The 6,233-nt window shown below is 43.0% G+C and overlaps 1 non-coding gene across 1 annotated transcript; it reads left to right on the top strand.

The window, feature by feature from the left end:
* Nucleotides 1-4,341: 4,341 nt before the first annotated feature.
* On the top strand, nt 4,342-4,448 carry LOC120268136. The gene has a single exon (XR_005538806.1). It is a non-coding gene; the product is annotated as a small nucleolar RNA R71 (small nucleolar RNA).
* Nucleotides 4,449-6,233: the final 1,785 nt, after the last annotated feature.

Raw genomic sequence — 6,233 nt, 5'->3', positions numbered from 1 at the left:
ACCTGTATCGCATGAACCTTTGCCAGATCTTCCTGTAGCAGCCATACAGCGCTCTCGAGCATCTCCAATAGATCATGGGCTCGAGTCGGGGAGAATATCTGAATTGGTGAGGCTTCTGCGCTGTAGAGGGTGCCTCTGCCTGTTCCTGCTCAGTCTGTGGCTCAAGTACTGGCTGCGACCCCTCTGATGTGTCTCCCTTGGCCTCAACTGACTCTGGTGAGGGTATGTTCAGCACATACACCCCATCTCTATATCTCCTGAGCATGCCCATCATGCGCATGGTTTCTAAGCTGAGGGGTGCTGGAACAATCGTCTTCTCAGTACCTCTGATTGCATCCAGTAGACACATCCCGATGATGAGTCTGGTGATGTACGGGCCGGTAAAGAGAACACCGATCCAAGCATATTGTCCTTGGTGTCTTAAACACTCGGCCATAATGTGTCCCAGATGTAACGACTTGCTCTATACCATAAAGTATACGTATAGAAGCTCCTGTCTATTGAAAACTCCGATACTGTCATCGCGGCCATTCACAGATCTGCTTAAGATGACGTGAATATATCTATAGCTCAACCAAGATAAACAAGTAGCCTTTGATACCCCGGGCTCGTACTGGCCCTGTCCACACAGTGCTTTGTACATGCGCTGCGGTGTCAAGCTGCCTAGGTAGTCTATGGGCAAATGATTGTACTCCTCAATATCTGTGAATGCCTCATTATATAACCCAAGTCTAACTAAAAACTGCATAACGCTCATACTATGATGATGTCCAAATGCTCCGAACTAAATGGCATCGCCGTTATCAAAGATGGAATAGGAGAGGTCAAACCCAAATGAGGTGAGCACCTCAAATGTAAGCATGCGGATAGCCGGCTCTCTGATCAATAGTAAATGCCGCCAACTACCCACCGAGAGGAGCTCGTCAACCTCATTGATCGAACTTGAGCATTGGCAAACGCTCGAACCGAGCTTTGTGCTCAGGAATCGAGAACTCTATATTCTCTGCCTCAAGTGAGGCCTCTCGAGGATGCTTGCTGGCTGCTTTCTTAGTCCTTGGCGCCATACCTGCAAGTATTGAAAAGAAAATTTATCAAATAAACTCACAAAACAATACTGCAAGAATCCACACGGTCATGTGGAAATTCCACACACCCGTGTGGATCCACGGGGATTGAAAACTGCACGGTCGTATGCTAAAAATCCAAAAATACACTGTAAAATCATTTATAAGCTCATTCTAAACATGCACCAACCATTTAATCATAGAAACAAAGCACATACACCAGTTTAATTGAGAGAAATCAAGGTTTTTAAAAGAAAAGAAAGAACAAGGGTTTACCGATGAAATAGAGTATGAAAACTTAATCTCGGCCAAAAAACTTGAATAAAATCCCTCTAAAATGATGGTGAGAAGTTGGGAGAGTGCAAGGATGTGTTCTTAAAGTGTTTGGGAGTGAGAAGATGAAGAAACACGAAGAGTTTTTAAAAAAAAACCTAGCCTCTTGGTATTCTGTACATCCACATAGGTGTGTGGACGTTACCCACACCCGTGTGACTCTACAGGAGAGCCTCATAGGGGCAAACACACACCCCTGTGTGCTCTTGGGATAGCACAGTTTGTCTATGAATGCATCCACATGGGCGTGTGGAAATTCCCCATGCCCGTGTGCTCAACCAACAGGGGCATCCATACGACCCTGTGGCTTTCTGTCCTTTGAAAAATTTTCTAAATGTTCCATACACCCCTGTGGAAATTCCACACGGGCGTGTGGATCTTCACATGGTTACTCACAGGGGTACTCACACGCCCCTGTGTCTTCTCGGGATGGCGAGGTCTTCTCTGTAGGAAATCACACGTGTGTGGGGAAATTACCCATGCATGTGTGTAATGCACAGGGTTAGACACAGGGGTAGACACATGTGCCTATGTCTTCTAGGGATAGAGTTTTGAATCTTTGCGGAGAAACACACTCCCATGTGGAAATATCACACGGGCATGTGACTTTCACAAGGTCATTCACAGGGGCAGACACACGCCCCTGTGTACTCTCGGCATGAGCTTTGAATGAAATTACACGCCCATGTGTAAATTCCACACGACCGTGTGTCTTCTTTTGATGACTTAGAAAAAATCACAGACTTTGAAGAAATTTTTTGAACATTTGCACCTATTCAAAGACTGCTTATAATATGCACAAGTAACTGAAAGAATCATGAAAAACATGCTCAAATGACCAAGAACTTCGTCGAACACAATTATGCACACGAAAACATCAATGATCCATAAGAAAAAACACAACAATTTGCATGTAAAAATCAAGATACCAACACTCAAAGCCTTATTCATGCAAGTACTAAACTAAAAACTAGACAAACAGTAAAGACTTGGGTTCCCTCCCAAGAAGTTCTTGTTAAATGTCAAGAAGCTTGCCGTACCTCTTCTTACCACAAGGGTGGTCATAGATGAAGGTTTCCCTCTTACCCATAATTTGAAAGCATGATGAGCATAGTCTTTTGAAGATAGAGGGAGAGTTATCAAGTTTGTTACAGCACAAGGGTTTGTCACCCATACTCCGTTCTTGTATATCCCCATTAGCCTTGGGGTGTTTCTTATGATGTCTCCTTGCATGCTTCATCTTCCAGATCATCTTCTTCATGATTCATGGGGTAGGTTTCATCTCGTCCTCTAGACCAAGCATCATTACATCTTCATTCTCCATGCCTTGGTCTAGCACCCTTTCATATGGGTCCAGATTCATCATTTCCTGCACATATTTATCAATTAGTTCATCGGTAGTGTCAAGAAAATAAAGAGTATCATGAAAGTCTAGAGAATGTCTCATGGCTTCGGTGAGGCCGTATGTAGCTTGTCATGCCAACTCTCAAAGTCAACTCCCCGCGGTTCATGTCGATAAGAGCTTTGGAGGTGCGCAAGAATGGCCTCCTAAGTATCATTGGGACATCGACATCCTCATCAACATCCAACACTACAAAGTCTACAGGAAATATGTACTTACCAACCTTGATAAGCACATCTTCAATGATACCCCTTAGATGCCTAACCCTTCGATACGCCAATTGAATTGTTATTCGAGTGGTCCTAGGCTCTCCCAAGCCTAGCTTCTGAAAGACCGAGTACGGAATGACGTTGATACTAGCCCCTGAATCCACCAATGCCATCTCTTCACCCATATTACCTATGTTGCACCGGATAATGAAGCTTTCGGGGTCTTTCTTCTTATTCAGCATAATCTTTTGCGACAATGGCAAACAAGAGGCATCTAAAATCACCGATGCACTCTCCTCCAACTTCCTCTTATTGGTCAAAAGATCCTTAAAAATTTTTCCATACCGAGGTATTTGAGACAACGCTTCAACAAAGGGGATGTTAATGTGCAATTGCTTAAATAGACCTAGGAACTTCTTGTATTGCTCATTATTTTAGTCATTCTATAATCTTGAAGGATAAGGATTCTTAGATTGTAAGGCAGGGGTGCCACCCCCTCTCTTTTGCTCTCTCTTCAACCTCCACGACCTCGGGTATTTCAACATTGATCCTTTCACTTGGAAGCCTACCCACAACCTCACGACCACTTCTTAAAGTGATCACCTTCACATATTCTCTTGGATTAGTTTCGGTGTTACTAGGCAAGCTCCCTTGAGGCCTCTCTGATAATGACTTCATAATTTGCCAAACTTGATTTTCTAGATTATGTAATGATGCGGTGTGGTTGCGAAGTGTAGCTTCGACCAGCTGAAACCTTGTATCCGATATCAGGACAAATCTCGTCAAAGCTTTCTCTAAATTGGTCATCCGGGTTTCCAAGCCTGAAAATTGATTCTCCATGTTCAGGGCTTGTTGTTATTGTTGGAAACCTGGGGGTGTTGTGGCCTTTTGTTTCCCTTGGTTATTCCAAGAAAACTCTGGATTGTTCCTCCAAATCGGATTGTAGGTATTGCTATATGGATTTCCTTGGTCCCTCATCGCATTACCTACAAAGTCAACTTGTTCTACGGAATATGTATCACCAATAGCTACCTTGTAATCGGATGGAGTATGGCCTCCTCCACATCCATTACAATTCATCACCGCCGCCAATCTTGGAGTAGTTAGAGTGTCTAACTTCTTGCTCAATGACTCCACTTGGGCCGCCAACGATGTAACCGCATCAATCTCATGGAGACCAGCCACTTTCTTCTTCTCTCTTGCATTCCATTGGTAGCTACTCAAACCCATTTCTTCAATCAATTATTGTGCTTCTCCAGGGGTCTTGCTACCTAAGGTACCTCCTGCTGTTGCATTAAGTAACTATCTTGTGCTATGGTTCAACCACTCGAGGAACTCATGTTGAGGACATTTCCGTAGGAGCTCCTTGAACCTCTCCAATATCTCAAATAGCAACTCCAATTCTGTTTGCATGAAGGACGGTATTTCATTCCTAAGCTTTACAGATTTTCCTGGAGGGAAATATCGGGCAAGAAAAGATTCTACCATCTCCTTCCATGTAGTAATCAATGCTCTAGATAATGAATGTAGCCATTGCTTCGCTCTCCCCTTCAAGGAAAATGGGAAGGCTCTCAACTTGATAGCATCATCCGTAACATAATTGATCTTGAGCATCTCGCACACTTCCAAGAAATTCTCTATGTAAATGTTTGGATCCTTATTGGCCAAACCATTAAACTTTGCCGACTGCTGTAACATTTGGATGAATGCTGGCTTGAGCTCAAAATTCTAAGCTGTGATCGGTGGTAGCACAATGCTAGATTATGTGCCAAGAATTACAGGTCTGGCATAATTTGACAGTGTCCTCTGCTACTCATTCTTTTCTACCATATTATTTGACCCTTCACTCTCTATCTCAGCTTGATTAGACTATTCTTGCACAGGTTCTTTGATAAATGTCTAAATATAGATGTTTTCATATATATATCGTGTTTACTTTGCATGTACTTTGTGAGGTTTGATGCCCGTTTTGCGCTTAATCGTCTATTATTTGCTTTTTAGGGCATAAGGAAGCCATGGAGAACAAGAAGATATCATTTAGGCGAAAGAGAAGAAAACAGGGATTTCATACCATCCCCATACTACCCCATATGTGGGCCGTATACACTATAGCAGCGGAATGATTTGGAGTTGTTTGCCTAGATTTCCATACTACCTAATATACGGGGCATTACGGAGGCCATATGCACCCCGTATGAAATGCAAATCTAGTGTTTTTGAGTGCTATATAACCCCCATACGACCGCTATACGACCCGTATGTCATGGGGGGTATAAATACTGACTTTTTGGGCAGAACAAGGGACTTTTTTTCGGGGATATTTTGAGAGACCACTTGAGAGGCTTTGGGCGACCTTGGGAAGAAAAAGAAGGGCAAGGAAGCTAGAAAATCATTCAAGGCCAAGGTCCAAGACTCTCAAGGCAAGAAGGCAACATCATTCAAGGGGAGATCTACCACGATTTGAAGGAAGGACACCCGCGGCTAGTGGAAGCATCATTTGGCACTCCTTTGGTGGGGGGAGCGTCATTCGGCACATTCTTTACCTCCTCCTCCACCATTTCATCTAGGGAGTGTCATTTATGCTTTTGTTTCATGTTTTTCTTGTTTGTATTGCTTGTTGTGGGATGATGACACACTAGCTCTTTTATTCAGTGATGCATGTAGATGTGACTTGCTCGCATGCATTAGATCATGAATGGATTAGAAGGGGATACTTGTATCATCACACCAAGAAATCAGGTGTTTGGTAGCCCTCCATGTAGGTTTAATCCGAAGAAGAGTAGGTTTACTCCAAAGTGAGATTTCCTCGTAATTAATGCAATCGTAGGAATGTGGATTTGGAAGAAATTCCTATTTATTTTCGTATGGGATTAGGGTTCAATCGCCGAGGAATTGGGGTTGTTCTAATCTTGGAATCTCATCTTCCATTTTACCCTTGCATCTTTTGTTCATCATCCATGCTTCAAGATGACCCCTCAAGGGGATCCACATACATAGGCCTTTGCATTACATCGACTTTCTTTCTTGCTTATTGTTTTTTCTCTCTAATTTGTTCATAATCTTGTTTTAGGTTTAATTATACCTAGTAGAGTAAATTCCATTACTTGAGATCTTAGGCTAGATAATAGCTCGAGAAAGACTAATAGGAGATCCTTAGCCCCGTAAAATACGATCCTCATGTTCTCACACGAGGTATTACTTGGCAATCCCGTACACTTGCGGGGA

The sequence above is a fragment of the Dioscorea cayenensis genome, chromosome 8 (assembly GCF_009730915.1).
Source record: "Dioscorea cayenensis subsp. rotundata cultivar TDr96_F1 chromosome 8, TDr96_F1_v2_PseudoChromosome.rev07_lg8_w22 25.fasta, whole genome shotgun sequence".
NCBI lineage: Eukaryota > Viridiplantae > Streptophyta > Magnoliopsida > Dioscoreales > Dioscoreaceae > Dioscorea > Dioscorea cayenensis.
This window is presented reverse-complemented; position numbering and strand designations above follow the sequence as displayed.